We start from the raw sequence: 10273 nt of genomic DNA, 5'->3' as shown, positions 1-10273 counted from the left end.
TTCCCAGAGCTGGAGTCTTCATTTGATGATGAGAGATGTTCAATGGGATCCAGCCTCCCCTGCTTTTTCAGTATTCCTTTTAGATTATCTTCATTTATGTATATATTTTATGAAGCTTCTACTGTATTAAGTTTTCATACAACCTCACAAATGGCCCTTAGTTTTAGTTGTCCCTCCCTATTTTCCCTTCCTAGACCCATTTTTCTCTTCCTCTCTCTATTTAATCTTCCTACTCCAATCTTCAACTCATCTATTCTTAACTATTCTATATCTCCTTTCTAGGGTGATCCAATCCTACACCCAAGTCCCTTACTATATACATAACCTCTGTGGTTGTAGAGATTGTAGTCTGCTTATTGAATACTTAACTACTAAATCGAAAACATATCATATTTGTCGTTTTGGTTCTGTATTATCTCACTCAGGATGATTCTTTTTTCTAGTAAAATCTATTAATCTGAAAGTTTTATGATTTATTTTTTAAACAGCTGAGTAATATTCCATTTTGTAAATGTACCACTCTTTTCAATCAGTTCATCTCTTTACGGACATCTACGCTGTTTCCAGCTTCTGGTTATTATGAATAGAGCAGCAATAAACTTGGTTGAGTAGGTGTCTCTGTACTGGGATAAAGCAACCTTTGGGTATATGCCCAACAGTGATATATTGAAAACTGAAGTTGATCCATTCCTACATTCCTAATGAAACCACACTGCTTTCCATAAAGGCTGTACACATTTTTTAGTCCCATCACCAATGGATGAGTGTTCCCCTTATTCCACAGTCTCACCAATATTAGCTGTTCTTATTTTATGAATCTAAGCCATTCTGACGAAGAGAAGACAAGAGGTCAACGTGCTCACAGGCAGCATTAGAGAAAACAGAATAGTTAACCATGCATACCTTTTTCTTCAATGAGGGAAACAGACACCTGTTCACTTGGAAGGCTAAAGTGGATATTGGTTAATAATCTGGGCATCTTTTTGCTGCTTTATGGAGTCAGCCCTCACCAGAATCGCCGGGACTCCTGAGCATTGTTTCTCAATCAGTAAAAACCATCCTCATGAAATATGTCCCATGTACTTTGCAAAAGAGTTTGTTATTCTGCTTATTACCAAAAAAAAGTCCTCCCTAGGCTCTTCTCTTGAGCATTGTTTCTCAGTTAATAGAACCCATTGCTGGGGAAAAGATCACAGGGGCTTTGCTAAAGGGATGTACTTTGCCAAGGAGTTTTGAGGTAGCCATGCCTAAAGCTTTGTTGTGATAGCTGTCACATGGGAACTTTTTCCCAAAGATTTATTGTATTTAAATATATTTTAAAAATAAACCAATTGGCATCAGATTCCAGAAGTTTGAACCAGTGTGGCTAAGTCATACAAAACCAAGTTCTCAATCTTTCCTCTGTGAGGATCATTTCACTGCTGGCCATGTGGCATGTGAGGTCCTTCTGTCTATGTGTTGCTTTTATTGATTAATGAATAAATGACTGCTTTGAGCCTATGGCAAGGGCAGAACAGAACTAGGCAGGAAAAGCTAGGTTGTACGCTGGGAGGAAGAGGGCAGAGTCAGAAAGAAGCCGTGGAGCCACCAGAGACAGACTTACTGGGAATTTTACCCAGTAAGCCACAGTCATGTGGCAATATACACATTAATAGAAATGGGTTAAATGTAAGAGTTAGCCAATAAGAAGCTAAAACTAATGGACTAAGCAATGATTTAATTAATATAGTTTCTGTGTGATTATTTGAGAGCTCAGTGGCTGGGAACCAAAAGGCAGCCCTCCCTGCAACAGCCATGACACTTGAGGGACCCACATACTGACAGGTATAAAATGAAATCTCAAAATAGTTTCTATTTTCATTTCCTGACGAACATTTCTTTAAGGACTTCTCAGTCATTCATGTTTTCTATTTTGAAAATTCTCTGTTTACATATGTACCCCCATTTTAAATTGGGTTATTTGTTTTCTTGATGTCTGTATTTTTAGTTATTTATATTTTTTAAGGTATTTCCCTTATCAGGTGTGTCTTCTGAAGACCATCACTTGGATCTACTTTCAACCATTGCACTTAAAAGAAAACTGAAAACAATTGGCTAAAATAATTGTTGAAACTGCTTTTCTCATCTTTGAAGCTATAATAATCAGTCTTCTGTGTCTACTCTCTTACGAAAAATTACTTTTATTAATACAACCAATGCTCAGGCTCAACTTACTTGACCAACTAAAAGTAACTGTTAGGTTTTATGATTGTTTCCTCGAAGAAAACATTTCCCTTCATTGGGTATAAGTCTCTTTTGGTTTTATTCTTACCTACAGTTTTCTGTCTCCATTTCTGTTTCCACTTCATCTTCTTGATCTCCAAATAGCAGTCCACATGAGTCTGTGTTTTATATATGTGATCTCATTCATAAAAACTCTAAAGTGAGTTGAAAACATCTGCTGATTCTCTCCTCTGGATTTAAGGTGCCCATTCTCGGTTCACAGGTTTAGTCCTCTAAAAGTTTTTAGACATCACATGACCAAAATTAGCTTTTGATCTCTTTCTATACTCCAGTCCTGACCTCCCCAGCTCCTTCCCGTTACAGATCTTTGCAAATTACTCATGTAAATTATTATGATCTGCTGTGCCTCCTTTTATTGTCATATCTTTAAAATAATTTATTTTTTATTCTATGTGTGTTAGAGTTTTGCCTTCATGTGTGACTGTGTGAAGGTGTCAGATTCCCTGGAACTGCAGTTGCAGATAGTCATGAGCTGCCATTTGGATGCTGGAAATAGGATCGGGTCCTCTGGAAAAGCAGTCAGTGCTCTTAACCACAAAACCATCTCTCCAGTCCCCTTTTCACATCTCCAGCCCCTCTCCAGTCACATTTTACATTCAATGCCCTCAAATGAATCAGTCCTGACTAACTTTAGCAGTGCATTCTCCATCACTTCTCCTGCTACTATGTTGGAGGGAGGAGGCTGCTTGTTCGTCCAGGCCTCCTTGAACCAAAATAATCACACAGAAAACTGTATTAATTAAAGCACTGCTTAGCCCATTAGCTCTAGCTTCTTATTGGCTAACTCGTACATCTTAATTTAACTCATTTCTATTAATCTATGTATCGCCACGTGGCTGTGGTTTACTAGCTAAAGTTCCAGTGTCTGGCACTGGCAGGACTACATAACTTTTCTCTGACTCCACCTCCTTTCTCCCACTCTTGTTTAGTTTTCCCCACCTAGCTCTGTTCCCCTATAGCTCTGCTATAGGCCCAAAGCGGTTCCTTTATTCATTAATGATAATCACAGCATACAGAGGGAAATCCCACATCACTACTACTCATGGCCATATCACTATCATGACTCATCTAGATACCACCCTTTGACTGTGCCTTAACATGGTCCTATTTATCTTACACAAATGATGATGTTCAAGTCATATTATATCATTGTTCCCCCAAGTCCCTTCCCTTAACTTCAAAAGAAAAGAGAGAAATTCCTAGATTTATTTATCTCAATTAAGAAATCATAAGCAATGTTATAATAAAAACAAATACCAATTTATCTGGGTACAAAATAGATTTGCAAATCAAGAGATTTAAGTTTGATTAAATACTAAACTAATACTTTATCAAGTTGAAGAAGTAGATTTTGTCAATGATAGCTAAGAAAATGGAAGTGAGGAAAAGTAACTTATTTTGAACAACTTTTAAATGACTATTGCTTTTATTTTATTGGAAGGCATTTAGGTTGGTGATGATTTATTTCTTCATTCTTTATGCTGTTGGTGATTGGTTGGCACAAGGTTATCAGGAGGGAATTATCTGTAATCAATAAGATAGCTGAAGTCTCGGCACTGCAAACTTGGAATATGGGATCTTGCAAGCACAATTTGTTGCTGCTGCTGTTGTTGTTAGCTTGGAATATTGATAAGGGATTTGGATTATTTATAGGCTGCAATTTTGTGTAAAGCAGCATACAGTAAAACCAATGTCATTAAAATACTATTTCACCTTTAGAAAATGAGAGGACCAATTTGAACTTTCAACACATTTTTTTTTATATAAAAGTTAAAGACGGGGGTATCTGTCTGTGAGGGAAAATACTACCTGCCACTTGTGATTTCTAGTGCTCACAGATAAGTTCTGTTCTTTCTTCTAAGCAAACTGCAGCTATCTTAACTTCTATTTCCACACCCATGAGGCCAAATCTGCCCAGCCTCAAATGCATATGCTTAGTATGTATTTATAACATCTCCCTGACATTATTTCCCATAAATGAACAAATGATTCCCCTCTACTTATATTAGCTTCCTTGATACCTGATACTCTAAAATCTTAAAACTCTCCAAAATTAATTACAGAAACCTAATCCCCAATCAGATATGGGATCAGAGGGCAGCTTTGGAAAGTGCTTACCTGTAGTAGACATGGTACCTAGGAGTGGGATGAGTGTGCTTACATCTAGTAGACATGGTACCAAGGAGTGGGATGAGTGTGCTTACATCTAGTAGACATGGTACCTAGGAGTGGGATGAGTGTGCTTACATCTAGTAGACATGGTACCTAGGAGTGGGATGAGTGTGCTTACATGCCATAGACATAGTTCCTATGAGTAGGATGAGTGTGCTTACAAGAGAGGCCTTGGAAAGTTGTCCTTTCACACAATGCAAAGACAACTGTAAGGCACCATCTGTGCATCAGGAGGTGACCACGATAACTCAACCCTTCTGACTTGAGTATCTTTGACGTCTCAGCCTCTGGAAATGTGAGGTATTCATTTCTGTTGTTTATAAGCCACCTACCATATGCCATTTTGTTATAGCAGCAAGAATATACAAATACCAGTATCCCCCAGACACACCCAAAAGACAGTAAAAATATCCAACTAAGTCCTCCATCAATAATTTGAATTCACTATTCCCTCTTCTGAAAAAGGTCCATTTACTCACATATGCACATTCATAGTTCTTCTGACAAGTGTAGAAGAGAAATTTTATTCCCAAAATAGGACTGTTGCATGTGCATTCACATGTATGTCTAGAAATACACATGTACAAACACATATACATGCACAGTCATGTGTTGAAACTGACATAATCCTGTAGTCAAATCACTGGCATGACATTGGCACCTTAAAGTTAATCATAGTTTATTTATTTAGACCATGAAAATTTGGCTAATTCTATGAATCAAATATCTAATTGTAGTTTCCTGAAAGAAATTCATTAAGCAATTTCCCGTGAGGCATGCATCCCTGCTGGTCTGACCTCCTTGGTTGGCCCTATCAACGGTTCATTTTTCTTTTTAGTACTTCTCACCAACAAATATTTGCTTCTGCATGTGGAAGACCTTCATTTCAGCTTCATGTATGATAAATGGAATTAAAGGCAATGCTTAATAAAAAGCGAATATAAATACCAAGTGTTATATACACTGAGTATCTGTTACTAATGTAACAAATGATAAAAAGAAAATGTCTCAAAATAACACAAATTCATTGTCTTACATTTCTGAAAATCAGAATTCCTAAAATCAAGGTGCTATTAGGATGCATGCTTTCTAGAATCCTGAATAAGGGACATCCATACAAATATTCATTACACTGTTAGAATTGAAAACCAAACCTGCAGTAAAGCTGTGGACATCAATCCTGGGCTATCCTATGCTCTGCCCAAGCAGTCATGGAATGAGCACTTACAGGAGCTGGCTTCCATGTACCACTCCAGGGGAAAGAATGTCATGCCCACCTCTCTCTCTGTGTTGGAATTTGTTATGGCTTGAACTCGCATAGTCTTGGGTATGATGTCACCACCTCTGTGAGTTCATATGTATGATTGCATTGTTAGACATAGAAGGCACTGCTTAATTTAGGGCATCTGCAGCTTCTGGCTCTCAGAATTTTTCTGCCTCTTCTTCCTTAAGGATCCATGAACTCTGGGCTGGGGGTGTGTTATAGGTGCCACATATAGAGCTGAACTGTCTCTCATTCACTGCATGTGGAGCAGTCATGAGTCTTTCTATTTACCCCACTCCTAACACCTTATTACACTGATTCGTGCCCCTCTCAAACCTCATCAGAGAAAGTTCTTTCTGCACTAGATGGGAAATTTTTTTTATAGACTCCCATTTTCATTTTCTAAAGCCACAAAGTAAAACCCTGGAAAAATTCCATGACAATTCGACGCTTAAAATCTTCTCCCTTGATGTGTCTTTGATTAAAAATTTCAAAAATCACAGGACAGCTATTGAAACACTAGCCTACACAATTGGAATCTGGAAGATTGGACCATCTTCAGTTTCAAGTCAGGGGAAATAAACGAAGACTAGATTGGAAGGAAAGAATTGGGATGGGGTGGGAGGAGGGCAGTGTGACTAACAATAAACATGCCCCTTGCCCCTTCCATTATCCTCCCCATCCCCTCCTTTGGAAGGTTGCGAAGGTAAATGTCCTTTGGTGTGCTACTTAGAGTTTAAAAACAAAAATTAAATCTTTTCAATGAAATCACTGAAAGACTTCTTTATCCCCTCTCATATTATTCTAAGGAGTTTATATACACTTATATAAATTTTATGCACACTAAATTACTGGAATTTATACTTTTATCATTTTGCCTTTGTTGATGTCTGTTAAAAATATTTTGTGTTCCATTTACTTTTCAGGATCGGTCCTCAGGAAATTATCCTAAACACAAGATATATTTTATGGAGTTTTAAAATAGTAAAATACTTTACAAAGAATATTTATTAAATAAATTAGACTATTGTGACCATATGAAAAGTAATGTTTCTACAAGATGATAGTCAAGAGGGAAATCCATATTACTACGAGGAAACAGGATAATAACTTTATACAAATGGAAAAAAATGTGATCTTTATAATATGGGAAACAGTGATGGGCATTACATAGTGGTATGTACCTACAAGTCTGGGGGAAAGAATAAAGGAATGCATTCTTTTTAAAGTAATGGAAATGTGAATAATACTGAAAACTATTTTCAATCCTGACCACATTTTCAGTAATGACCATACTTTAAAATTTTTGAGCTATTTTATATTTTGGCTAATTGGTGTGGTATGTAGGTTTAAATGTTTGTTGATTATACTTACTTAAAAGGTTTTTAGGAAAATTATTTGCGTCGAGAAATAAAAAATAATATTTTCAACATTTCCATGCTGTTTGATGATTACTTAGAAATTAATTTGGTTTTGCTTTACATAAATTGTTGTAATCATGCTCACGTTTGGTAGAATACGGTACCAAGAAATGTAACCCTATAAATTGAACTTTGTGGGTCATTTTAATAAAATGAATGACTTAGACAGTTTTTCCTGACTTGCTGGGGTTTTTTAATGGTCTTTTGAGACAGGGTTTCTGTGTGTAGCCCTAGCTGTCTTGGAACTAGCTCTTGTAGACAAGTGTGGCCTTGAACTCACAGAGATACGCCTGCCTCTGCCTCCTGAGTGCTTGGATTAAAGGCATGTACCACCACTGCTCAGCTGACTTGTTTTTTATATTAGCAAAACATTATACAAATAGTTATTAAAATTAAAAGTATTAGTTATTTAGTTTTCATTTTTAAAATTTAGGCATTGAAAATTATGTTGATTAGAATCTGCCAGAAACAGTGCAATTGCCAAGTTTTAAAACTGACTGTTTTGGTTTCATTCATCATTTTTGAAATAAAGAATTTCACAAAATTTTGGATGCTGCACCTTTACTTTTTAGAAGTCCAATTGTTTGTAAGACAAATTGTTCCAGAAGCCTTAAAAAGTCCACCTGTGTGGCCTCCCTCTCCACTAATATTCGTAGTTCAAAGCTATTCCCTCTGCCAAAGGCAGCTCCTCTTATCTCCCTCTGCCTAAGCGTTCCCTTTTCCAGAGAAGGAATGAAATGCTTACACGAGGGCCACAAATCTGTTTTCCAATGTTGATGAAAGATACTGGCTTTGAAACAAATCCCTGTTAAGATTGCCAGAAATCTTATTTCCCTCCATCAGCAGATGCCTTTGAAATAGACAGAGTAATCCAAAAGAAGTGGACATTGCTAAGAAATATTAGGCAGAGCTTGTCAAAGGTCACAGAGTAAAAGACCTTGTCAAAAATTTTTCTGTTGCCTTCTTTCATCAGTGTGTCTACTTTAAGGATGGTTGCTACTGGGACAGTATTTAAAACAGAGCAGGGCAAGAAAAACAAAATATTGCTGGGCTATAAAGTAATAGTCTCATAATAAATCACCACAAATTATATAAGCAATTAACAAACTGGCGTGTTTTGTGACTGAAGCAATTTTCAAATTGTCCCTTCTATAGATACATTTTTAGGCATCCATTGTAGAAGTTGAAACATTAGTTGGATAATTATCAAGAAAAAAAGAAACTAACCATTTCTTGCAGGATAGTTTTTGTTTGTTTGTTGTTGTTGTTTGTTTTGCCTCATGGAGGCAAAGAATTTTTAAAAGACTGAGAAGAAGAAAACTAAAATATGTTATTATTCAACAGCTTTGACTAGAAACTCTCAGGGGAGAGAAAACAGTGCTGAAGTAAACAGAAGTCCCTCCCCTCATGTACACCAAAATTCCCTGTCACCATCAGGCACAGAGATCAGAACAGAGAGAGGCAGGGGAGTTGTAGTTTGCAGGCTGCTTTCTCTAAACTGTGATCTGCGTCTATAAGAGGGAAAGGAGCCAGTCCACACAACACATTTGAGAAGCAAAGGAAGGGTGCTGACAAAACACCAAATCAGGTTCATTTCATTAACTCAACCATTATTAAACTACTGTGACATATACTAATAATTATGCATGTTTAACACATGTCAGAAACTAATCTATACATTAAACACATGGCACATATCCATCCCTGGACTGAAATAAGGCATGCACATGCACACGCGCGTGTGCACACACACACACACACACACACACACACACACACACACACAACTTTCATCTTCCATATAATTACAGTAATAAAATTATTCCTGTTTTACAGAAAAGGAAGGAGACACCAAGAAGTAACTTTTTAAATCAAGCATTCAGTGTAAAACCCACATGAGTTTTCACGGCCCCAAAATTGGGAACACTGTAAGAGACCCAGTTAAGTAAATATATCCCCTTTATAGAACACAGTATGCTCAGTTATAAATAAGAATTCATTCCCCAGGTAGAAATGAATAAAAATATAGCTTATCCTGGAAAGTGGGAAAACACCTTTTTTTGTTAATTGATTGTGTTACAATAAATATTATAAGAAATAGAAGAGAAATCATAAATGGGTGTTAATGTTAAGGGAAATTTTCACTAATTTACTATTTATCTAAAGTTTCTTTATTATTTCCCAACTGAGCAATGCATTTACAATAAAATGGAGGGAAGAAAGCCAGTTTTACAATCAGAGAAGTGGTATATGTGTAATAACTGACTTTAAATATTTTTAGGTTGAGTTGCAACGTGAGCAATGGTAAAATCCCCTTGCACTGGTGAAGCCTTTTTTCACATGGGCACACCCTTCATCTTGATCGTCTGTGAGCCCGTCCGTGAGATCAGCAGCCCGAAGGAGGAGGGTCAGTGAGGCACATGATGCCTTTCCACAATACTGATATCTTGAAGGTACAGTCTACATCGCTTTCTTTCCCTCGGCTAAATTCTGGTACATCCACTCACACGAAGATGTTAACTGAGATTGAAAATGCCTTAGAAATTCTAGGCTAAGTTTTATAAGTTCATTTGAAAATTGAGAAATACAGAACAATGGGCAGTCTGTGTCACATGATCACTAGAACTCTATATTAATAAGAAATTAAAACGAAGTCTAGGTAGCCCTCTCTAATCTGTGAGTATTAGACAAGTGGTTTTATCTCTAAATATGAGCTATGGGGTCTAAAGAAAAGAAAATTCTCAATGCTGTGACCATAATATATACTCACAATATTTTGTGATCTCCAAACATAAGTCCCCTTCCCATTTGGACAGGAATCACTATATGAACTTTAAATCTATAGTGCTGTAAATGACACATAGGTGGTTGTGTATATCAAATGAACCATTGTGATGTGGAATTGTATCCCCTAAAATATTATCTAGCAAAAAATTATCATTAACTTCTATTATTATTTAATCATAACCATACATCACAACATAAAGAGTCACCAGTCCTGGGCTGCAGAGTTGATGGTGACAGAAGTGACCCATGCTGGTCTCCCAGCACCACATTGCCACAATCTTTCCATACACTTAAATCGCAAAAGTCTGAGAAAATATAAAGAAATTAAGAATCAGCAGGCCACCAG

This window comes from Myodes glareolus, chromosome 1 (assembly GCF_982192425.1).
Source record: "Myodes glareolus chromosome 1, mMyoGla1.1, whole genome shotgun sequence".
NCBI lineage: Eukaryota > Metazoa > Chordata > Mammalia > Rodentia > Cricetidae > Myodes > Myodes glareolus.
This window is presented reverse-complemented; position numbering follows the sequence as displayed.